The 25,956-nt window shown below is 39.5% G+C and overlaps 2 long non-coding RNA genes across 2 annotated transcripts in view; both read left to right on the forward strand.

The window, feature by feature from the left end:
• The first annotated feature begins 1,824 nt into the window (after positions 1–1,824).
• LOC122520280 lies at positions 1,825–25,351 on the forward strand. The gene is made up of 5 exons (XR_006304500.1): positions 1,825–2,530; positions 19,018–19,176; positions 20,405–20,598; positions 23,418–23,544; positions 25,118–25,351. It is a non-coding gene; the product is annotated as an uncharacterized LOC122520280 (long non-coding RNA).
• A 104-nt stretch (positions 25,352–25,455) lies between these two features.
• LOC122520279 overlaps positions 25,456–25,956 on the forward strand; it is a 33,697-nt gene continuing 33,196 nt past the window's right edge. Inside the window, exons 1-2 of the long non-coding RNA XR_006304499.1 lie at positions 25,456–25,765; positions 25,842–25,956. The exon at positions 25,842–25,956 is cut by the window's right edge and continues 563 nt beyond it. This is a non-coding gene — a long non-coding RNA (uncharacterized LOC122520279). The remainder of the gene's footprint in view (positions 25,766–25,841) is intronic.

Below are 25,956 nucleotides of genomic sequence, written 5' to 3' on the forward strand. Positions count from 1 at the left end.
TACCCCCTCACTCTATAATTCTATTTCCTATTCTTTTTCTCCACCCGTTTAAATCGTCTGATAATAAAATTCACGAAGCAAATTAAAAGAGAACACTTTATATATTATTTGCTCTTCTACGTTTCATCGTTACTTTTAAAGTCATTTTCTTTCTCTCTCTCTCTCTCTATCCTTCTATCAATCTATCACTCTCTTTCTCTCATTCTTTCTTGTTCGAGAAACGTCGAATGCGCTCGAACACATGCCCATATACTCGTCTATCGTAACGGATTTTTTTCGAGAAGGATACACACAGAACAGATACACGATGCATCGTCATCGACAGGAACATTTAACTTTTTAACTTTCGTTCTTCCCCTATCCCCCCCTGTCTCTCTTTCTCTCCCTTTTTTTAACTTCGTTTTGCTCGTCAAAAAGTATCTCAATACTGCGAGATCTATTTATACATAGTCGAACGGTGTTTTTACTTGCAACGGCAGCTTTTATCAAACGTGCGTCGCCCATAAAATTAGGAGAATTGCACGAAAGAGCTTGCACGAGAAGAGCCCTCGTTAAATGAATCGCGGCCTGTTTGCAGGGACCAAGCGACATTGCGTTTCCCTTCTTTTTTTATTCCTTCTCTTCCCCCCCTACCCCCTCTCTCTATAATTCTATTTCCTATTCTTTTTCTCCACCCGTTTAAATCGTCTGATAATAAAATTCGCGAAGCAAATTAAGAGAGAACATTTTATATATTATTTGCTCTTCTACGTTTCATCGTTACTTTTAAAGTCATTTTCTTTCTCTCTCTCTCTCTCTCTATCCTTCTATCAATCTATCACTCTCTTTCTCTCATTCTTTCTTGTTCGAGAAACGTCGAATGCGCTCGAACACATGCCCATATACTCGTCTATCGTAACGGATTTTTTTCGAGAAGGATACACACAGAACAGATACACGATGCATCGTCATCGACAGGAACATTTAACTTTTTAACTTTCGTTCTTCCCCTATCCCCCCCTGTCTCTCTTTCTCTCCCTTTTTTTAACTTCGTTTTGCTCGTCAAAAAGTATCTCAATACTGCGAGATCTATTTATACATAGTCGAACGGTGTTTTTACTTGCAACGGCAGCTTTTATCAAACGTGCGTCGCCCATAAAATTAGGAGAATTGCACGAGAGAGCTTGCACGAGAAAAGCCCTCGTTAAATGGATCGCGGCCTGTTTGCAGGGACCAAGCGACATTGCGCTCCGCTTCTTTTTTTATTCCTTCTCTCCCCCCCCTACCCCCTCTCTCTATAATTCTATTTCCTATTCTTTTTCTCTACCCGTTTAAATGTTATCGTCTGATAATAAAATTCGCGAAGCAAATTAAGAGAGAACATTTTATATATTATTTGCTCTTCTACGTTTCATCATTACTTTTAAAGTATATTCAAACTTCGACAAAACTCGTGACGTCTGTTCCGAACAAGTTTACGTTCTATTTTTTGTTCTTCTTTCTCTCTTTTCCTTCGCCATCATCGTCATCATCACCATAATCAGCTAGCAACCGGTACTCTGTTTTTATTATATATTCGCGAGAACGAAAATCTTCAAAAATAAATATGCGTATAAAATGTATGTAACGATAGTTAGTTTTCTACCAATATTATTAAATACAGGTATACACCTTGCCTTGACGTGTCGAGATTCTGTGATGTTTCTTCGTTTATCTAGAAACGGGGGCAAGGACGGTGATTTTTGAATTCTCGCGCGCTGTAAGCTGTTCCGCTGTAAAGTCATTTTCTTTCTTTCTCTCTCTCTCTCTCTTTCTCCCTCTCGCTTTCCTCATACTATCGCCGTCTCGATTTTACGTCACGCGAGTCGAAAGGAAGAAAAGGAAGAAAAGGAATCCGTCTGTGTCCCAGAATTAGATGGTGGTGGGGATAGGAAGCAAACAACGTGTTGGCAAGAAACAGAGAAAGAATGAGAGAACGAGGGGAAAAGAAAGAGAGAGAGAGAAAAGAGTATACGGTGGTTCGCGAATAAGCGACAAAAGGATCGTGCCTCTCACAGACGGATTACGTCATTTCCCAATCTGTCTAACGTCTGGTATTGCTTTCGTCTAGCGCTCGTCTAGCGCTTGTCTAGCCAATAAAGGTCTCGACACTTCTAACGTACGCGGCATACAATAGACGAAGAAAACCAGTATTTTCGTGCGATGAAAAGAGAAGGAGAAAAAGAGATAGGTATAGAGACCGTGAACGACGTAAGTACTAAGGAAAGAGAGAGTGAGAGAGAAAGAGAACGAATAAGCGCGTAAGAGAAACTAACGGACGCGCGAGTACCTTCTGTAACATAAGCGTTGCACGTGAACTTGCTGCACCTTGAGAAGAGAGTGCGAGGGAGAGAGGGAAAGAGGGTGTACGCGCATGCACACGTATCAGAAGAGAGCACATGCACGTCATTCGTAAGCTCTCGCGGCGCGTAAGCTCTCGTGCATTCGTCACCGGCTGCTACATCACCACCACTCGGTACGATTCGACGATTCTCTCTTTCATTCGGAGCATGTGAGTGATGAAAGCAAAGAAGACAGAGAGAGAGAAAAGAAGAAATATAGATAGACAGAAAGAAAGAAAAGAAGAAAGAGAGAGAGAGAGAGGGAGAGAAAGAGAGAAAATTGTCGTGCTCGCGCGCGCGCACGTCGATCTCTCGCTCTCGTACTCTCTCGTAAAGTCGATGCAAACGAGCGAAGGCCAGCGGCACTCTCTCGCGGCCGGCCACGAACACGTACCTTGATCGTCAAACGCGAAGCAAAGTGCGTGGCTGCTTCTAGCACAGCCCGGTGTGTCCTTGTTCCTCTTCTTCTTCTTCTTCTTCTTCTTCCTTCTTATTCTCTTCTTTTTCACCTCCTCGGCGACGACGCCGCTGAAACCGTCGTTCGGCCGTCGTTCGACGACGACGACGACGACGACGACGACGACGATGCACGACGATACCACGGCGTTTCCTCGTCTTCTTCGTCTCCTCTTTTTATTCTTCTTCTTCTTCTTTTTCTTCTTCTTCTTCTTTTTCCTCTTCCTCCTCGTCCTCCTCCTCCTCCTCCGCCTCGTCCTCCTCCTCCTCCTCCACCGCCGCCGCCGCCTCCACCGCTGCCTCCTCCTTCCTCCTCCCCCTCCTCCGGCCCGGTTCTTTTCGACTACAACGCGAAGACAGAGCGTATTTTGACGGGCGCTTTTCTATGCCACGTAGCCGCGATTCGCGCTCTTGTACGGTCCCGAGGATATTCTCGAGGCCGAACGTACGTCCATCCTCGTGCAAAACGGTGGACGGTTTAACTTTTTCACCACGAGATTACGAGAATTCCGTCCCGGTTATCCCGTTTCCTCGTACCACGATGACGTTATTACACACGTTAATTCACCAACTCTCTCTTTTTCCTGTATATATATTTTTTTTTTTATTTTCTTACCTTTCTTTTTCCTTTTTTTTGTTTTCTCTTATCACTCGTTAACGCGACACGTTATTTTTTATTTTTCCTCTTCTTCTTCTTCTTCTTCTTCTTTCCTTGCAGTTTTTTCTATCCTCGAAAATTCCTTCCTTCCTTCTTGTCCACCTTCCGGAAGATTACTTGTTGTATCGTTTAAAGGGACGATGAAAGACGCGAGAGAGAGAGAGAAAGAGAAAGAGAGAGAGAAAAAGAGAGAGAGAGAGAGAGAAACACCGACCTCGTGTACTACATGCGAACGTAACGCACACCGCGCGTACACGGAAGGAACGTACGCGGGAAAGAGGATGTTCCTTCCGTACGAAGAACGACGTTACTCTCTTTTTTTCCCTTCTTCTTCTTCTTTCTTGTTTCTTTGTTGGAGGGTCCGTATGACGGAACGTGACGGAACGCAAGGACGGTGACGACGACGACGACGACAACGACGACAACGACGACAACGACGACAACGACGACGACGACGACGACAACAACGACGACAACGACGACGAAAAGGTTTGGTTGGTTTACTGATTGGCGATAGACGGTACAACACGCGGTATCCTTCGGCACTCTTTTCTCTGAACTCTCGCGAACGTGTGACCACGATTAGAATAACTAACGTAAATAAAACTTAATCGAGATCAAAGGACAAACCGATCAAATAATATTATTTTTAATTTCTTCGATCCCCGTTCCCGTGTTTCTTCTTTATTTCTTCCTCTCTCTCTTTCAGTCTTCTTTTTCTTGGTTCCTGATATTCTTCGTTGAATTTCCGCGGTACACGCGGGAATACGAGCACGACGCGCAAACGAGGGGGCCGGCTAGGACCGGCTAGTTGTAAGCAGTTGGTGGTTCTATCTTAGCGAGATGACACCACCGACGAGAGAGCGAGGAGGGACCAGCTGCTGTCGCCTTTGGGACACACACCGGGGGACTACCTAGTCGTAGAGTGATTGGGAACGCGACTGGCCAAAGCACTTGATTCGCGCGCGGTTCGGTTTGCCCGTTGCTGCGCCTCTCCCGTGCAGTTTTTTCGGCAACCTCGTGGTGTGCGTGCGTGCGCGCGTGCATGTACGCGTGAAGCCAGCGTGTACGTGCGCGCCTATCTTTCTCCCTCTCTTTTTCTCTCACTCTCTGCCTCCCGCCCGTTCCCCTCTTCCTCCTCCTCCTACTTCTCAACCTCCTCCTCCACCTCCTCTTCCTCCTCCTCACCACCGACACCCCGCACCCCTCTTCTTCTCGCCGCCCTCCCGGCTCGCTTTCTTTCTCACTCTTTCTCCCCCTTTTTTCTTCTTCTCACTCTTCCTGTCCCTCTCTCGCTCTCTTCGATCGCTTATGAGTGTGTATATGTGTTTGTGCCTCTTTCTATCGCACGGCAAAATTTCTCTCTTTCTCTTTCTCTGTCTCTTGTACTCTTTTACTCTCTCCTTCGTTCTTATATCGCTCTCCTTTAACCGAACATGCACACGTGGATGATGGATGTACGTATGTATACGCGCGTACCACGGTCCTTTACTCTTCTTTCTCCCTTTTTCGCACAGTAGCTTTATAATAGTATTAGTTGTGGAGTAGTAGTAGTAATAATAGTAGTAGTAGTAATAATGTAGTAGTAGTAGTAGTAGTAGTAGTAGTAGTAGTAGTAGTAGTAGAGTAGTAGTAGAAGTAATAGTAGTAGTAGTAGTAGTGTAGTAGTAGTAGTAGCAGTAATAATAATAATAGTGGTAGTACTACTAGTGTAGTAGTAGTAGTAGTAGTAGTAGAGTAGTAGTAGAAGTAATAGTAGTAGTAGTAGTAGTGTAGTAGTAGTAGTAGTAGCAGTAATAATAATAGTGGTAGCGTGTGGTGGTAGGAGCAGCAGCAGGGCGTGCGCGTAAACGTGTATGCGTGCCGGAGAGTGCGTGCGTGAGCAACGCGCGAGGGTATAGTTACCGAAATGTTAACCTCGTGGAACCACTTTTTATCGAGTGTCGCAAAATTCATAGGAACCTCGCGCAAAAGAGTAGTGGGGCTAAGTCCCCCCTCTCGAGTCTACTACTCGCGAGAGGGGCGGCTTCACCCCTCCGTACACCGCCTCCGCCACCACCACCGCTTCGGGCCTGCTTTGCTTGCCTGTTCTGCCTGTGCTTGCCTGTTCTGCCTGCCTTCTCTGCCTGCTTGCTTGCTTGCTTGCTTGCCTGCTTGCTTGCTTGCTTGTTTGCCTGCCTGGTCCTCGCCAATTCTTTGGCCCCACCATCGCCACCACCACCGGCACAACCCTATCTCTCTCTCTCTTTCTCTCTCTAATTTCTCTTTCCTCTTCCTTCTTTCCTCTTATTCTACAACGGACGCGCGCGCGCCGCGTACTTTGCTCTATCTCTCTTTCTCCTCCCTTCCTTCCTTCCTTCCTTCAAACGTCCATCCTCCTGCGTCTCCCCACCTGCCATCTCTCCTCTCCTGCTCGGTAGTTTCGTTTGACTCTATCTATCTCTCTCTCATTTTTTCTCTCTTTTTCTTTCTCTTTCTCTTTTCAACATTCACCTCTTTCCCTCCGCTTGCTCGCCACCCTTCTTTCTCGTCCCCACCCACTATACCCTTCCCTTCTCCCCCTCACAACGTTTAGCCCGTGCATAGCCAAACTTATGTACAGTTAGCTGCGCCGAAGCTAGCCGCGCCGATTTTTCTGTCGTTTGCGGTGCCCGCGAAACGCGAGTCCTCTCTCTTTCTTTCTTTCTTTCTTTCTTTCAATATTTCTTATCCTTTCTCTTACCTCACGCGACACTCTCCTTACATGACCGTGACTCTAACGCCTTCCAAGAGATACGAAAGTTTTCTCTTGTTTTGTTTCATTCCTAGCAAATTAATCTTCTTATCTTTCTTTTTTTCTAACGAATTAGAAAAGAAAATCGATCGAAAGGATCATCGAAAACTCAGATGCTCGTATTCGTATAATGGGTGCGCTAAAAAACAGAGACGGAGACAAAGAAAGAAAGAGAGAGAGAGAGAGAGAGAAAAAGACAACGTTGCTCGCGTACGTCATTCAATTAGTCAACCATAGCAGCTATTAGTAAGGACGAGGCGCGATATTTTTTTGCGCCGTCGGCCGTCCGCTAGCCGTCCGCTTGACTTCCTTCCTCCTCTTGCCACTCGCTAAATTATCGGCCTCGTAATCTATAAACGGGTATCTTTTAATGTCACTTATAATTCTGATGCATCTGTGTCAACACAGTGCAAGGTGTTTATCTTTTCTTCTTCGTTGACGCGGGCGAATGTATCTCTAGATCTAAAGCGATAATGATAATGAGACTCACGGATGCAGATTCGTGTCCTTCGACGTTTAATCGAAGAATCGCGTCGATCTCACGATCAATATACATACTTACATACGTACATACATACTTATAATGCTATCTAATTATTTAAAATTTGTGCGATATAATTTATTAGTCTCTCTTTATATTTTTCCTTTTTTTCTTTCTTTCTTTCTTTCTTTCTATGTTTTCATATACATATGTATATGTTTTGTTTTATTTTCATATCGATAAATTCTTATCAGTTTTACAATAGTGCCAATTCACGACGATTTCTTTCGACGATTCGTTCGATTTGCTTTATTTCTCGTCTTCTTTTTTATTTTTTTTATTTTCTTTCTTTTCGTGGAGGAAAAAAATTAATTCTTTTCAAAATAAGAGATAGAGAATAAAAAAGAATGTTGCTATTCGTCCGCGACGTGCATCTTCGCACATTATTATTATTATTATTATTATTATTATAATATATATATATCGTCATTCGCAGTTTAAAAAGAATTTAACCAACACGTATTTTCGTTACGTTCCATCGTCTTGCGAAACTATGACCTTGGGTTACTATTTTGCTATAGCTCGGGCGAAAGACGCCGAAGGATAGTCATATATCCGTTCGTAAAACACTTTCGTTTTTCTTTGTATCGTACGAAACGTCAAGGAGTCAGTCGTTACTACTTCCCTGTTTTCCGATGTGAAAACCGTAAACGAAAGGAATTTGTGTCGTCGATCGTTCCTTTTATCCCTTTTCCTTAAGTTTACGTTTCCTCAATTTTATTACTCACGTATATAGATCTAAATAAGTAAGTATAATATAAATGACGATATAAGAGAAATCGAAAACTACAAGAGAAAAAGAAAAAGCAAATAACATAAGGGAATTAAAAAAGAATCGATTTACGGAATATCGATCGCGTTAGCGAGTAACTCTCCTTCGAGCAGGTCAAATTTCTTGACGTTCATGTATGTATACATATATATTTATACATATGTGTGTGTGCGTGTGTGTGCGAGTGATCATATACGCGCGAGCGCATGATCCGTCCATGTAATTGCCAGATAAGCACGTTCTCGTTTGACTTATTCGCGAAGATACCTCGTTTACAACGAGGTCTCCTTTCGATCGTTTTTCTTCGACTCGACCGTTATTATTCCGACAAACTTTCGAACTCGCATACCACGTCGCTTTTATCTCTCCTTCGTTTGATGGCTTATCGGTTCGCGTTCGTGATCTAACGCGCGAGAACCAGCACCAAGCCCAAAGAAATGATTTTATATCGCGTCGTTACGTCCATCCGAAGGCTGTTTCTCGCGCGATCAGCGAATTTTCGTCTACCTTATCGTAACAAAATTTGTTACATACGTAAATACATACATACACACACATACATACATACACTTTGTTTTTTCGATATAAAAACAGTGCAGTCGCAATAACCTACGATCGCTTAACGTGTTGACTTCGACATTGTATCGATACCAAAATAAGATGCTTTAAGCTAATTATTTCTCTATAAGCTATGTTTTCTTTTTTTCTTTCTGTTAATTAGCTATTATTATCATCATTAGTTCTTTACTTTCAACATAAGGGGATGACTTTAAATTTGAAATGATCTTTTCCAAAGGTTCCTTTTTTAAAAAACGCTGAATAACACCCCGATTATTTCTCCTACCAAAACGAATCTTTGCGTACCCATCGACTTTCCTGCGGTTTCACGATGGGTAAAAGGATACCAATATCCCCGGCCGACGAGTTTAAAATATCTTTGGCATGAAGTCTCGTATTACCGCTAACCAAAATTCGTTTCGATCACATGCAAAACTTTTTCATAGCATCGCGATCTTTATCGAAATAACGATCGCGAAGACTCTTCTTTAGACTCGATCGGTTATCTTTTTTCCTTTTTTCCGCAAATATAAAGTTCCAAACGAATTCGTATTCATTTATTTATATAGACGAATTTTGAGTTATAACAAGATTATCCAGAATTTATCCTATCGGTTGGCTTCGTGCAAACCTATTTGTGGTATGACTAAACCGTCCGGGAGATAAGATTATAAAGTCGCAGTTGTCGATGTTTCTTGTCTAATGACCTCTGCAAGCGATACCGCGAGGTGGATATTTTTCTTAGCTTATATGATACAAATGCATTTTACCGTACATAGAATATAAATTGTGTTAGAAAATGAAAATGATAAAAGTCTCCTCTCAAATAAACATTAAAAGAAGAAAAAAAAAACAAGAAGGACAAACGAAGCAACAAATCAAAGGAAACATTTGGGATTACCAATTAATTCCATATACGGATCGTATATGCGTATCTACGTAATGAAAACGTAATATCGCGTGAAAGTATTTAAACGGCTCACTTAAAACATCGCCGATTAACAGCATGGCGATTACGTCACACAGAGGAGTCCAGGGTGCCACGTCGACTACGTAGAGATGTCGATATGTGCCAAGTATGTGTGAAAACTTGTATGTATACTACTATATGTATATGTACACGCTTCTTCTAGAGAGGATGCACGAAAACGGCCATCTTTTTTCGCAAGGTATATACTCTTCCCTCTCGGAATGGTTGGTCCTCTTTCTCTTGCACTCTATGTAGGTGAGGTGGGATCTTTGACCTGAAGGAGAACCGAAGCCGATCGGTAGCTAAACACAGCTTCTTCGCCGAGACCGGTGATCCTTTTCCCCGGCTACTTACTTTCATCCTGACGGGAATGAGTTATAAACCTTGCTCCGATGTTGTCCCGATAGTAAAAAAAAAGAAAAAAAAAAAAAGGAAAAAAAAACAAAAACATCGCAATATACCAACACAATTTTAACAACCTATCATTGTCATTTTACAATCGTTGTCATCATCGACATCGGTGGAATGGCATCTCAACATTCGACTGCACTTTCTCCTATATATTATCTCTATAAATAAATCTTCCCAAAATTTGTAATTGGATAATAAAGTAGAATTCTTCTTGGCAAGAAGTGCGAGACATAGAGGAGGACCAGGACCAGGACAGAAGGTATATAATCGAGACGCGAGTATACGCTCGAAAACTGGTTCCCTCTTTCGTACCTTCCACCCGTCGAAAAGAAATGTGCTTCGTGCTGCTGTTGCTGCTGAAGCTACCACTACTGCTGCTGCTGCTGCTGCCGCTGCCACTACCGCTGCTGCAGTACCGCTCTTTTATGTTTCACGTCGACCGACCAATACGACGATGTCGACTTAAGTCATCCTTGTAGGAAGTGAATTCGTCGGGGAAAAAAAAGAAACAGAGAGAGAGAAAGAGAAAGAGAGATAAATAACCGTAGGCTGACGCCTATCCCATTTTATTTAACGTAAAGATTCAAGTTTCTAACGGACTACTTCTTTTCATTCGATTAAATCATCTATTCGTGGAATTAATTATTTTTGTCTTCATTATAAAAACAAAATAGATACACATGTTCGTTAAATTAGAATTCAAGAGTTCTTGGATCATCGATCTAATTATCTTTCATTTCGTACGAGAACTCATGCCAAAGACGAAGGAGAAGAAGAAGAAGAAGAAGAAGAAAACGATGATGAAGAAGAAGAAGAAGAAGAAGAAGAAGAAGAAGAAGAAGAAGAAGAAGAAGCTGTGGCCCTTTTGCACGAGTCTCGCTAGCAGATTGGACAGGACGGCTCCCTGCACGTTTGCTATTCGTGCGAGGGCCATGAACCCCGAACAGGTTGCCCCCTTGGACGTTCACCTTCTGAAGGAACACCCTCTCTCCCCTTCTCGCGCTCTCACTCTCTTTCTCTCTCTCTCTCTCTCCCTGCAGCAGGCTTCTCGAAAACCTGGCTCGCTGGCCCTTCCTTGTGCTCCATCCCGTTCCAAGGACTCGTCCGTCTCTTTTCAACCCTCTGAACCTTCTCTTTCTCCCCATTTTTCTCCCCCCGTCCACGAAAGCTGGCCACCCTGACCCTGAGGACCTATGTCGCTTCTCTTCCCCACCGTACTCGGACCTCTCAACACACCTACCACCCATTCGTGCGTACTATAGTCACGCTACACCGACGGTGTTAGATAATCCGATGCGTTAAAAATTTGTCGATCTTCTAAAAAAAACATCTTTAAAATTCTATAAACACGATGTTATTACGTATCAATGCAACGTCATAAGTTTATAATAGATTTAAAACAATATTTTAAAATATCTAAATACTTATTACTTTTTTTTTTTTTTTCAAGAATTTCATTTTCAAATTATCGTTAAAGATAAGATATAAAATTCTAGACGTTATATTTTTCGCTCTTCGAAGACAACGTTTCCCGGATACGGAAAATAGCATTACTTTGAGAAATATGTACGCTCGTGAGGTTCACAGGGGGAAGAGTCGGTTCGAATCGGTCGTAGAACGTTACTCGCTTCATCGGTTGGTTGCTGCTGGTCGATAAATTCTTCCCTGCGTCGGTGACCTGTTTACGTAAAAGGAACTACCAACATTTGGAAAAAAGTTATTCTATTAGCAACTCTTGTAGAAAATCGATTGCCAAGCATGGTTATTATTGTCGAGAGAATTTTTAAACGTAACTATACATACTTATAAGTATACACACTTATATGTATGTAAACGCATACAGAATAAGACAAAACTTTTTAAGTGTGCAAAATGTTTGTAGATAATTTTAAATATCGAATATTTCATTTCGAAATTATTAACTCCGAAGTTTTTTTCTTTTTTAGATTATTACAGGCCGGATTAATACGTTTAAAAATTTGTCAATCCACTCCGATAGGAATCAACAATTTATTTATCATTATTTAAAAATTGCAAGATACGTTTTTTGACGTAAACGCGATTATTTCGAAATCTTTGCATTGAATTTGTAAAACATTGGATGAGATGACGACATCGTTTTTTATATGTAAAAACCACTTCGAAAGAGAGAGAGAGAGAGAGAGCAAAGTTGCACCGATTTGCAGTATTCGTCGAACAAAGAAAGGACGAACTGGTCGCAAGCATTATAGATGCGTCATCCGCCTAGAATGCAGCGTACATAGAAACGTCTTAGGCAACCGTGTGAACGTTTCCTAGAGTTTCAATTACGCTGACGATATATCTCCGACGGACGATATCTTCTTCAACGAGGAACTCGTCGAAACTCGATGAAACAATCGGCGTTCTGTTGCAACCAACAGATAGATAATATACATACATTAAATGTCATTAAAAAATCGTATACCGTTACATTTACTAGAAAACTATTGGTATAGTGTATCTCGGATTAAGCCAATATAGAAATAAATACGTTAATATATTTTTATTATATATTTAACGAGTTTAACTTGAAAGCGATATTTTCAATTAATGAATTAAGCAAATATAAGAATAATATATAGTACATGTTCGTCATTAAAAATCATACATAGTGGTATAAGTGTACAATTTTACGGTACGAACGTATTTTGTACAGTACTTTCGTATTTGTTTAATTCACTTATTAGGAATATTGCTTTCAAGTTAAACTCGTTAAATATTTAATAAAGATTTACTAACGTATTTATTTCTAGATTAGCTTTATCTTAAATACGATATATCAATAATTATCAAGCAAAAATCTAGTAAGAGTAATGGGGTACGACTTTAAGTGACATTCACTGCACATTTTTCTCGACATCTAATCTCATTTGTTTACAAAATGAAAAAACAATAATCGTTTGAAATATTTCAGCTACCGTTCAATTAGCTCGTCGAATTTCATCCTTTATTTTTTTATTTTTTTTTTCGAAGAATAAAAGAATCCAAATAGATATCTGTCAACATTATTTTACATTTTATTCGTGTACCAGTTTTGTTGTGCAACTACAATTCGAACGAATCACAGATCGTCCACCATATATAGAGAGATAGACAGGTGGATTTCAAATAACTAGTCGTATCGGTAGAAATTCAATCTGACCACAAACGATATCTACTCGTAGAGAATCATTTGAATTTTACAGATGATCTTGTTGTGTTCATTCATTCTGACCCGTCTAATAAAAATAACTATAGGAGAAACTTATTATTAGAGGATAATCAAAACTAAGAACCTTTCTTTTAAAACTTGCTCGAAGAAAATCGATCATTATAAAATCGATTAACCTTAACTTAATCAATATGCAATATTATACATTATCGAAGACGAGGAAACCAGGATAAGTTAAAGAAAAAAAATCATTTATTAAATCATGCATATTTTCTAACATATATATATATATATATATAATATATATAATATATATATTATATATGTTATATATTAATATATTATATAATATAATAATATATTATTATATTATATATATATTATATAATATATATATATATATATATATAATAATATAATATATATATATATAATATATATATATGTTACCGGAATAGGGAAAAATTCAGGTAATGTTAGCAATTCCCCGACGTTTTTTGACAACGTAGGAAACAGAAGAATTGTTACGGACTTTTCCTAGGCATTGGACATAATACTTAGATATTCTAGAGAATACCAAATGCTATTTAGACAATATTGAAAAGAATACATTATCGGGCAACAAGCACACACACATACACAATCACCCCCCCAAATTCAACACACAGAAAAGCGAACATGGAGCGGGTTTTTGAGACTGTGCGTGCCGTTATACTATGCGCACACTTGTAGGCATTGAAACTTACTTTATGCCGGTGTGATATTATATAGGGCCCATTGTTATTTATTGTAGTAGAAGATTATATTACGTTTATACCGATATTCATAGAGATAACCATGGAAAATCTGTATCTTTTGTTTCTCATCGTATCGAAAATTAAGCGGGTTTAAAACGAAATGTTTCATATCTGTTTTTTTACTTTATCGGTTTCTCATTTGTTATTCTGCAGAATATTTAGGAAATATGAGAGAGACATGAATACATTTGTTACGTTGTCAAAAAACGCTTTGCATTGAGGGCAATGTCTGGGAATTGCTAACATTGCCTGAATTTCCCACTTTTCTGGTAACATATATGCATGATGAAGAATATTCATCCAGATAGATTCACTTTTATATTTTTGTTCTTTTATCTTTTATTATATTATAAACCTCGAATGACAACTTGTTACTATCATCTTTTTTTACGTATATCGTATATCGTGCTTCGTATCGTGAGTTTTGTATACCTTAAAGGCCATTAAACTTTCTGCGAACAAAATCTTACAATAATCTCAAATTCATGAACGCGAAATATTTCGAAATAGCGTTTAAATTCATGATTAATAAACGAGGAAATAACAAGAGTAAAGAAAAGAAGAGAGAAGAAGAATAAGCCGAAAAATGAAATAAAATGGACGCCTAATGCGAGAAAGCAGGAAGCGCTTCTCGCGTTCCTACAATTTGCTCGATAAAAGGAGCAGCCTGGTCCCTAATTCGGTGCGTTACCTTCCAATTATATGCGGGTTCGTTCTAACGCATAATGAAGAAGCGGAAGTGCGTCCCCGTCCGTTCGTGATTCGAGGCAAGAGTTTTGCCGGGAGCCCGTCAGCCATGCAATGGCATACGAACGTATACACATACATACATACATACAAGTATGCATATGTACTTGCACGGCCCACGAAGCTCCGAAATAATAAATAAATTCACCGGCGAAAGCGGTACCGGATGTCCGACCAAAACTACACGTATGTATAACCGACGTCGATGCTAACGACGACGCAGCCCGTTGCATGCGGAAACGCCGAATAAATATATATATATATATATTTATACACATATATTAAAGATCGAAGTTGATTCTTATGATTATTATGAATACTCTCTCCTTGCTTTTCTTATGGAAATAAATATATGAATTAATCACGTGTAAAAACTTGATCTGTTTCCTTATACTCATCTTATATGTACTCATTTACAATATCAGATCTTTCACAATACATTTCTTAAAAACAGTCTGTTTTTTGTTATCGTGATTATGAAATATCTATATCGAGCTAATTTTCTTGTCTATAAAATAATTAATCATTATTTTACCTCATTTGTACTTATTTTTCATCTTACGTAAATAAAATCGGATATATTTTGCGAAATATCTTTCGGTAACAGTTAATCGTTCGATCGTATTTTGGTGATATTTACCTTTTCTTATTTTATTGGTAATTAAAGTAGAAAATGAAATTTCTATGTTTGACAAAGACTGATGATGGGTATTCGAAAACTAGAGAAATTTATCTGTCGTTATTGAATATAGATAGAATAATAATATTTAAAACATTGAAATGATACAGATTAGAGAAGCGAGGTGTGGTCGATCAGCAAACGGACCAGCAAACTCTTCGAGGTCAACGTGATCGTTCGGAATTGTCGATCGAAGTGTTTTGCTCGATGACGCAAGACGGTTGGTTATGAAATCGGCGAAGCAAGGTCCATAGAGGCTATGCGATTTTTAGACTCGTTTGCAGATTTCGCGGCACCATTGCATAAATAACATATGTATATAAATTCGCCTCCGTATGTATATATTAAAAATACTTGTGTATTGAGACGTATATATATATATATACATTATATACGTATATATACATTTTACAAGATATTTATTTTTTTTTTCTTTTGGTACGAAAACGAGTCTAAATAACGTATTACAAGTCGAAGGATGCTAATAAGAAGTAAAATTTTCATTTTTACTACTCGTTTATTTTCGGCCCCAAAAGAGAATTTCATCCAAACGTAAAAGGGTGCTCGTAACCGAGTGTTTTTCACTATACACGTTTTTAAACGCAGTCGAATGCGACGCGAATATTCACGCGGCGATTTATCCTGAGATTTCTCGCGGCGATAAAGCTACTTTCACCAGAAAAACCAGATAGCTTTCGCGATTTTCGTTTTAGAACGGACGACGGGAGGAACGGTGCATACGTTAAACTTACATCAACAGTCGAACACCTGTCCTTGCGTCCATATGCAAGGATATCTACAGATATTAATAATACGAAATATTATTTTCTACAACATTTTGATCTCTCTCAATTTCTCTATATTTTTTATTTATTTTTCGTTTATTATTGGGAATCGAGAGATGGTAATCCTATAAGGCCGTTGAAATCTTATTAGATTTTGTTCGCATAATTACGTGATATAATTCATTATCGTTTCTACGCGAAAAACGATCATTCGATGATTTGACGCGTTTACTTCGAAAGAAAGGGGTTATCGTTTCCATTCTAAAACGATTTGCGATTGTTCATTGTCGACAAAAAAACTCGCGTTCGTGACTTTTTTAATCAATATACTCGTTGAATTTATTATTTAATACATAGGAACTCTGCAACGATTCCGCGTATTCATCAAAGCGTGTCGAAAATTTGCTAAACAATAAGTAAATTGCAAAATAATAAACAACTTCGAGCATTTTATTATAACACAAATATTCGTGGTTCATGAAAGAAGAATTCGGGTCATGATGATTGCAAATTCATGAGAGAAAGAGAAAAAGAGAGAGAGAGAGACCTTGGTATATAAACGACGAGACATACTACTTTTAAATACGTTTATTTATTAGATTTTGATTAAATATTTAAATCTATTCTATCTTCTCGTAAAGTTATTTCAGAAATGGCTGAGAGTTGAGCATGTTTTTCCTTTCTCAAAGGATTTTCATTTATTTCCAAAAGGAGCAGATATTTTCGCACGATAGTCTCTTGGTGTTATAATCGCGATCAACTTTGCTCTACTTTCGACTATCTGATCGTTCGAGAATATGGGGATCACTTCTCCCTTTCTTTTCTTTATACATTTTGTTTTCCAAGTGCAACCAAAGGTAAAGTTATTCTGCGCATCGTTACGAATTTCGTCAAAAGGCTTTCGTTAAATATGCTATTACGTGTGTAACATGTCCGTTATGCAAACAAACCCTCTGCGTATTCGTACATACGTATATGTATTAATTATACAAGTGACCAGTAAAAGATAATTATAATTAGGACATATCCCATCTCTAACCGTGAATTCGATGTAAACGCACTTCGTGCTGGCTTAACGTATTTACAATGCATCTACGTTCTCGTTTATGTACAAGATCGTTACACTTCGAAAACGAGCGCCTTCAAAATGGAACGCCCCACGGCAGTTCGTATTTATAAATAAAAAGGTACGACCAGGATGATAGCTTGTAATGCAAATCGAGCTGACTATGGAAATTCGTATTTAGTAATCGTTGTCACACGATCACGACAATACTCTCGATTCCTGACGCTCGATTATAATGTTAATATCAATTTATCGTTACTTTATCGTTAACAACACGGTATTTTCCTCTCGAAAAGCAACGATTGAACGCTTTGAGAACTCATTTACTATACATACGTATAAGCATATGTGTGTTATACCTATATATATATATATATATATATATATATATATGCAATGTACATACACGTACGTTTACTTTTAACGATCTACTTCACAAACGACGCTTTTATTTTTATTTTCAGTAAATTCGTAAATACCGAAGGGCCAGACACAAGGATGCACGTTTTCATATTGTAAATCGGGATAACGCGAGTTGGGACTCGTACATAACAACTACGGTCGTCTAAAGTATGGAATGGGTGGGGAAAGGTGAGGGTGAAAGCTCGGTGAACATTAGAACACGTTTCTACGTTTCCTTTGCTGCTCGAGGATGCATAGAATTTTTCAATAGACACGAAGAAAAGCGCGTATGCATCTGCTAGTGGTCATGACATAAAGCATACAGCGCATACTTGGAATTTCCCAAGTGTCAACAAAACATAGTTGAGTTTCTCTTGAGGTACTCGAATCAGAGAAATCCGAGTTTTGTCTATAGATGTATTCTGTTGTTCTTTCTTGTATTTATTTAAAAACAACGAACAAAGTCGAATAACGTGGCTGATCATCGCTACGATAATCGCCACGACTCTTGGCGTAATGAAAGTTTCTTACCACTTGGCATTGAACTTAAATATAGAATATACGAGATAAGGTATTATTTGCAAGTAACAGCAAAACGATCGTAAAAGTGTATGACGCGGAATACTCGATAGCTAAAAATTCGCAACGATTGAAGGAAGAAACATCTTTATTTCTCGTTTGAACAAAGATTGATCTACATTGTGAAATAAAAGAAAGAAAAAGAAGAAGAATAAGAAGAAGAAGAAGAAGAAAAAGTTTCGGGGTGTCCAGCCAAGTCGAAAGTTATCGCAAACTTGTCCCTCGCCTTTTCCATCCTTCGACTTCCTTTCACCGGTTTCTTCAACGGCGAGAATGCGAGCCTTCCTTTTCTCTTTCTGCAGGACGCACGCGAGCCTCTAATTGTGAGCGTCCGTGTTACAATGAAATTCGTAGACCTTGGTACGCGCGGAACCGACCGCATCAAGATATACCTTTTATTACCCTCCACCCTCGTCTACTTTCGTTCGCTAAACTCGCGAACATTACACTCGAAATTAGATAATAAACAATTCCTGATTTCGTCAGAAAATTCGTTAGAGAATTCGTGTAAACTTGTTCTAATGGAAAGAAGAGAAAGAAAAAGAAAAAAAAGGATCTCGAAAAATACTCGTTTGAATTGGTGTTCATGAATTTTTGAAAAATCCGCAAACCGATAACAGTAATGTATCGAGTAACGGAGTACGTTGATCGTTAATTACTCTCTTTCATTAACATTATATTCTCATACCTGTAGGAATCTTGGAAAGATCGAAAGCAGACAACAACCATTATAATCATCCAGCGATCGAGCTCAGCGGATTAGCCTGGGTTGCGCCGAACCCCTGCTGCGAATTCGGCATTCGATGCCGACGATTTTATCCGCATCACCCTCGATACGAATGCGACTAGAGAGACAGAAAGAGAGATAGGGTCTGAGGGGGAGAAAGAGGGAGAGAAAGAGAGATACAGAGGGAGAGGGAGAGAGAAACAGAAAGAGAGAGAAAGAGAAATAGAGGGTAGGTGGAAGAGCGAATGCCTAAAACCGAATTTCGTCGTTCGGGTTATGCATATACCCTAGTCGATATTGCAATTAAATTCGTTGAGCTCGCGGAACACATCGGTCAAGGTAAACACGCGCGTTTTATTATTTGCACGACTACTTTGTTTGCGAAAATTACGTATTCGCGCGACGATCATTGTGCGACTGTTACCATCCTCCCCCCTCGCCTACCCCTCATTTCTCTCGCTCTATATATCTCTCTCTCTCTCTCTCTTGCGCAGATAGGTTGAAAACGCTGTTGGAAATGAGTAGGAGGAAGGATCCGAACCCGTTGTTCCAATGTTTTTGCAGAGCGAGACCAAACGGCATGAACTAACAAATTCGTTTGTTACCACCCGGCCCGTAGTCTTGCTCCTGGCCGGCCGGGGCTGCCTGGGATAGAAGAGCAACGCCGCAAAATGGATAGAGCAAGATCGAAATGTTATTAATGCTACGCCGCACGGTCGAGAGGTAAACAAAAATAATTAATATTTATCATCCGCGATTTCCGACGGAACAGCCAATCGGAACACAATATTCCCCGAAGCGAGACGGATCAACCCAAACGCGTGACACATATATTGCGATTTCGTTTTAGTAGTGGTAACTACTCTACCGGTTGTTGTTGTTGCTGCAATCGCTGCTTGATTTTATCCATGTCGTGTTCTTTTTTAATTTTTTTTTCTTTTTTTTTTTTGTAAAAATCTATACGCATTCGTAAAACAAAATTTTCTATAAAGTACTGTTTCGAACGATCATATTAATGAAGAAGAATTCATACATCTCCTCACTCCGCCCATATGTTCTAATGTTTCATTCGTTTGGATCGTTTATGGCAGAGTTTTTCTATTTTCAAATTTATTTCGCTTTCTTTGTTCACATTTAAAAATAACAAATTGTCTCGGGTCGCATACGACGTTTGTTAAGCACAAATTTTGTGCTAATAATTTACTATACATGTATATTTAATAAAAACTTAAGACTTTATATCGGGACGCATTCAATAATTTATTGGACTGTATGTGTAAAAAACGATATACTATTATATCTCAAAGATTTTTTCGAAACATTTAGCTTTTCTTTTTCCAAATAGTCGTCGCTATATATAATACGAAGCTAACCGTCAACCATAAGGATTGAATTGACGAAGTTAGGAAGGATATAAATCCCGGATATACCGTATTTGGAGGGTCATCGTACGGTACGATTTCTTACGCTTTCATCAACCAACCAGAACGTGTATTATTATCTGCGATTTTCTAGATGACAATTAGCGGTCACTTTATCGCGACGTAGATATTCCCCCAGAGAGTTTAGTTTCGTATAATATATCGAATCTATTGTTCAGACGAGCATATCTCAAAAAATGCGATAGGACGGATTATTATGATCTAAAGTTCGTTCGTTTATTCGTTGCTATCCGTTCTTAACAATTTGAAAAATCTTATCTTTTTATAAATCGAATTCGCGATAAAACACAGATAAAAAACTGTTTTAGATCTTTAGAGAAGTTTCTTGAATACAATTTGGTAACAAAGCAATTGCACAAATCGAATTAATTGATCGTCGATCTAAATGACATAAATAAAAGAGAAGAAAAGAAGAAGAAAAATTAAGAAATAAACTCATCAGATATCCTTAGTAGAATAAAAAGGAGTTCTCTTATTGGCTGTTCACACCTTATCCGTTCAACTTGAAGATAGGAATCGGCGAAAAGTACGAGAAGGACTCGTTGTTCCGTTCCCAAACTTTTGTGGGAGAGTGCAAGGCGGCAGGATGCAACGAAACAATCGTTCGTCAGGAAGAGTGGAAAAAGTCAGAGCGGATTCACGAAGCCGTGACCGGACCAAAACCCGGGCCAAGCCAAAATTCTTAGCTCGAGAGAATTCACGGGTAAGTCCAGGAGAATCGTATTCACGCTTCCGTGTAGTTCCTTTTGCTCGCGGTTTCGCTCGTCAAAGCACCACGTCGTTGTTCTCCCATTTTTTTTCTTCCCCTTCCTCTTCTTCTTTTCCTTCTGCCTCTACCACTTCTTTTTCTTCTTATTATTCTTCTTATTTTTCTTCTACGAACTCTTACGGGTCTAATTTACCTTCTCTGGTAAACCGGTCGTTTCATTCCACCGAATAAATTCACGATCGAATATAAAAATGAAAAAAACATTGGAAAAATAGTTACAATCCAAATAAACATAACCGCTTGGTTTCTCACGGCGAAAGAGAATTTTCGGATGAAAAGATTGAAATTTCGTCGAAGCTGAAAGAGTTTTGTGTTCTCTCTTTCTCTTTTTATCTTTCTTTTTTACTCGTTCACTGCAAGCAAGTTCAAGAACCTCTTAAATTAGGCGTAGTTTACGGGAGGCAAAAACCTTTCGGGCGAACGAGTCACGGCTATTTCTTTCTCAAATCAAACATTCTGGAAATAAAGTTTCGGCATCCTATGCTCGACTTGCTTCGTGCACGCAATGCGCACGCAACGAACGAGCCTACCCCGACAAGAGCATGCAAACGTCTCATGCAAGCAGTGGCAAGCGTCTTGTACGTTGAATTGTAGAAGCGTGTGTGTGTATATGTGTGTGTACTCTTACGCGCAAACTAACACATCAACTATACATGGTTATCACGAATTTTTTCTTTACAAATTTTATATCCGTACGTTAGGTTATTGCATTAAAATCTTCAAACCTGACTTTTATTAGTTTTTATCCATTAAAGTTTGTTAAACAAATTTACACTTTTTTATTTAATATTCTATAATAGTAAATGTTTCAAGCGCATATTTACGATAAAAGTATGGAAAAGAATTTATATAAAAATTTGTTTTTTATATTATAATTATTTATATTATAATATAAAACATAAGATTAATTTTTAACAACTTACAAATTAATCGTAATAATTACTAGCACGTACATAAACCTAGTTTGATTATTTTCCAAAGTAAAATATAGAAGATCGATTTAAATGAATTAAAAAAAACGTTCAAGAGACAATTAAAAAGTACAAAATGAAATCTAAATAGAATAGTTCTAGAAGTTAAAACCGCCATAGTTATCGGGCGTTCCCTTAGACATTTTCCCGGGATCGGCAGGGAACAAGTTTGGGTTCTAAGTGGCTAATCCAAGTCAACCGAAGGGGCAATACACCGATGCCAATACAAGAAGAGGGGTGGCATGTAGTAGAGATGGCGAGGGAGGGGTGGACCGAGGCGGCTTGTATCCGCGGGCAGGTGGTCCTCGGCTCAAAGAACTTTTGTCCGGCCGTTGATCCTCCTCTCGCAGAACGCGCGATGAGAAAGAAAACTTCTTCTCCGTGCTTGGCTCTCCTTCTCGCCATAGAGAACGAATGGCACGACAGTTTTGTCCGAGTGTAGAAAGAGGTGGATGATAGTATTACACTCTGGCGAGAGAAACAAAAATAACAGAAAAAAAGAGAGAGAGAAAGAGAGAGAGAGAGAGTAGAAGTAGGAAGGAGCAAAATGGCAGAAAGTGAGATAGTGATAGAGAGAGGTAAAGGGGAGGAGGAGGAGGAGGAGGAGGAGGATTCCGAACGGTGAAATGCCTTCGAAAACGAAAGAGGCGCGCCGAAATGGGCCGATTTCCGCGTGAAATTCGAAAGCGTGCAAGAACCAACCCAAGAGTTCTTCTTCTCTTGTCTGTGCGAGTAGTGCTTTGAGAGAAGATTCTTTTTCTCTCTTTTTTTCTTTTATTTTTTTTTTATATCTCTCTACCATACCTATCGACATATATATACATGAATATATATGTACATACCTACACAGTATTTCTCTTTCAAATAACAATCGAACGAAAGTCATGCTCGCCGCTGACAAGTAGAGGAAAGTGGAGAAGAAAAATTTCGATCGGAGTTACGTATATCTATCTACCTACCTACCTACCTACCTACCTACCTACCTACCTATCTATCTACCTAACTCTCTTCAGAAGAACGATCTCTCGCGAAGCTCCCGTGCTAGCCTGGAACATCGATGTAAAAGAGAATGAGGGGAGAAAGGAGAAGATGAAGATAACGATCCTTCTTCATCCCAATTTCTACGATTGCAACAATGTCTAGAAAGGTCTGCACGCCAGCACGATTTTTCAACAGCCTAATCATGCCCCTACGAATGAACCCCTCGAGGAGTAGCTTTCTTTCTCTCAATTTCTTTCGTTCTAGTCGTTAGGTTAATTTCGACGAAAAACTTCGATACCTCTAAATACGTGTATACCGTCTTAGAGAAAGAGTCCCACGCTTCTCTTCGATCTTCTATTATTATATGTTTTCTCTTTTTTTTTTTTTTGTTATTTTTTCTAACAAATTTTCAACCAAATATTATAATACGTCAGACTAGTAGATTTTCTCTCCTCTTTTTACAGTGAAAGCGAACCCCAACTCCGGTGCTCAGTTTCTTTTTTTCAATTGCATAACGATCAAGAAACCATACTCGAATGAAATTCTTATGGTATAAAGGATCGATCGTTTTTGATCCAATGCGCTAAATCTCTCCTCCTCCTTCTCCTCCTCCTCCTATCCGGACTATCTCTTTATCTCGTAAACGAAATCAGCAACGTATAAGCAACTAAATGATATTAAATTTACTATATAAATCAATTGCTCGATACTTTCTTTCCGATATTTACTTTTTAAACCTGAGTAAAAAATCTATCATAGTAAATATAAACGATTTGAGAACGTCAATTCTTTTTCCATTAGGATGAACGAAACTGATGAAGAGCGAAAAAGAAAGAAGAGTTCGAGAAGAAGAAGAATAAGCAGAGAGCGGGACTTTGCCGCGATGTTGTGTAGTACGATGGCATCGTATTGCATCCACGAGTCGCTAGTAAGCGGACACGATTGCGCGACGACGAGAGGGAATAAGAAAAGGGGCTTTTGGAAGGGGGGTTGGGGAAAGGGGGGAAGGGGGGTAGAAGGAGCGATTGACAGGAGGGAGAAAGAGAGATAGAGTAGAGAGTAGAGAGTAGAGAGTAGAGAGTAGAGAGTAGAGAGAGAGTGCAGAGAAGAAGGCTGAGGCGAGCGTGCGCGCACTCACGAGGAGGAGGAGGAGGAGGGGAAGGGAAATGGCCATAAGAGAGAAAGATAGAGAAAGAGAGACAGAAAGAGAGAGAAAGGAAAAGGGTCGCCACCGAAAACCGACTAGCGATTGCATTAAGTAGAAGAGGCACGATGATTCCGTGCGGGCGGTGGCAGAACAGAGAGAGAGAGAGAAAGTGAGAGAGAGAAGGAGAAGAGTATGAAGAGGAGTACGACGAGGAGGATGGAAGAGGTGGTGAAGCGAGGGACGGGGGAGGAGGGAAAAGGGGGTAACAGAGGGGCAGGGAGACAGGGAGAGAGGGTCTAGAAATTAGGTTGTTGCACCGGAGAACGGGTGGGAGAAGCCCAAGGCCCTTGGTAACTTCCCCTACGTGAATTTAGGCCGTTGCACTTTTCGGACCCGATGGTGGGGACCCAAATAGGAGGAATGCAATGATGGTGGGGAGGGCCATGCCGCTGCAACGGCCGCCAGAACGAAGGGATAGTGCTTTTAGGTGCAGCCTCAAACTCAGTAGAGGGGATTCTAGCAAAGACACAGGGCCGCAGCTAGTCGTTTTCGTCGTCGTCGTCGTCGTCATCGTCATCGTTGTTGTTCGTATTGCCGAAAGTTATTTATCAAATTTTAGGAAAAGAAGGAATTGACAATGTTTATGTATTGTTATATGTTTAAACACGACTTCGTGTCTTTGATTAGGAGGTTGATGGAGATTTAATGGTTTAATAGGTTTAATGAAGGAAAATTATGCTAGCGTAATGGTACTTATTGTTGATACGTTTGGTATATATTTTAAATTCGAACGATTAGCCATCGGTTCTTCTCAACTTACCGTTTAACAGCGACTAACCGATACGATATAGAGGTACGCGCATTAATAATGAAATACCTCGTCGACGTCTCGTATGGCTTCTTTCGTATTCCATTATTTGCTAATGCCATTCACGCTCGCGTCCGAGCCACGATAAACGTGACGCGACACGAAACAACACGAGACGGGCGTCGTATTACACACGTGTATTAGTCGTGATTTCGCGATATATCGATTTGTAGAATCAAGGCGCGATTTCTCATGATTTCCTTGTTTCTTACGACCTTCCTTTGACCACCCTACGCGTGCACCACCACTACTATAGAGTTCTACCGCCGTCGTACGATCGACCACAGCCTAAGAACAAAGAACTCCAGGTGCGAATATTATGCGATCAATCGTTATCGATCGTATTTTCTCGAACGTAGCTCGTTCGTTTGATGAAAATCGGCCTTCTATTTCTCTCTCTCTCTCTCTCTCTCTCGCGCGCTTCTTTTTTTCTCTCTTCTCCGAGACGCAAGAAGACCTTTCTGTAAGAAAAAAAATATATTTCAGAAGGTTCTCTCATAAGTGCGAGGTTTGGGTACAACGATCGTTTGAACAAAACCAAAAAAAAACTAACAAAACAAAAAAAGGAAGAAACTACCGTGTACTTTCGACGATACGTGACGAGGGCAGCGACAAGAAGATGGCTGCTCCGCCATACTGATGAGAGTGGGAAGAGGAAGGGTGTGAGGGGGGGGCCAAAAATTGGAGATCGCTACTTTAGCAGAAGAGAAGAGAGAGAGAAAGAGAGAAAGAGAGAGAGAGAGAGCATAGCAAGATACTCCTAAATACTACTGCTACTACTACTACTACTATTGCTACTACTACTACTATTACTACTACGTATATAAATGTATATTTGTATTCCGAACGAGAAAGAAAGAGAAAGAGTAAGAAAGGAAATTATATCCAACGAGTAGAGAGAAGTCGATGCATAACTAGTGGAAAGAAGAAGAAGAAGAAGAAGAAGATGAAGAAGAAGAAGAGGTAGGCAAGAAAAGCGGCAGGAACGAAGATTGCAAGAGTAGAGAAGACAAACGCGGAGCGAAAGGAATAAATTGCATTAAGTCGTTCCACCTAAAATAGGCTTGGCCTACACATCCGCCCTTGTAGTAGCAATATAAATTAAATTATATCTTCTACGCGTTAGTAAATATTGTGAGTAAAACTAAAGTAAAGTGCGTGTAAAGTAGTATACCTAATTAATAATAAATTATGAATAAAATAATTACAGATCCTATATATAGGAAAAGAAGTTTCGATGTCATTGGGGGATTGGTATTAAAAAAAACAAAACGATAAAAATAAAGAAGAAAAACAGGAGAAGAAAAAAAAATGATAAAGAGAAG

This window comes from Polistes fuscatus, unplaced genomic scaffold (genome assembly GCF_010416935.1).
Source record: "Polistes fuscatus isolate 324 unplaced genomic scaffold, CU_Pfus_HIC Scaffold3, whole genome shotgun sequence".
Taxonomy (NCBI): domain Eukaryota; kingdom Metazoa; phylum Arthropoda; class Insecta; order Hymenoptera; family Vespidae; genus Polistes; species Polistes fuscatus.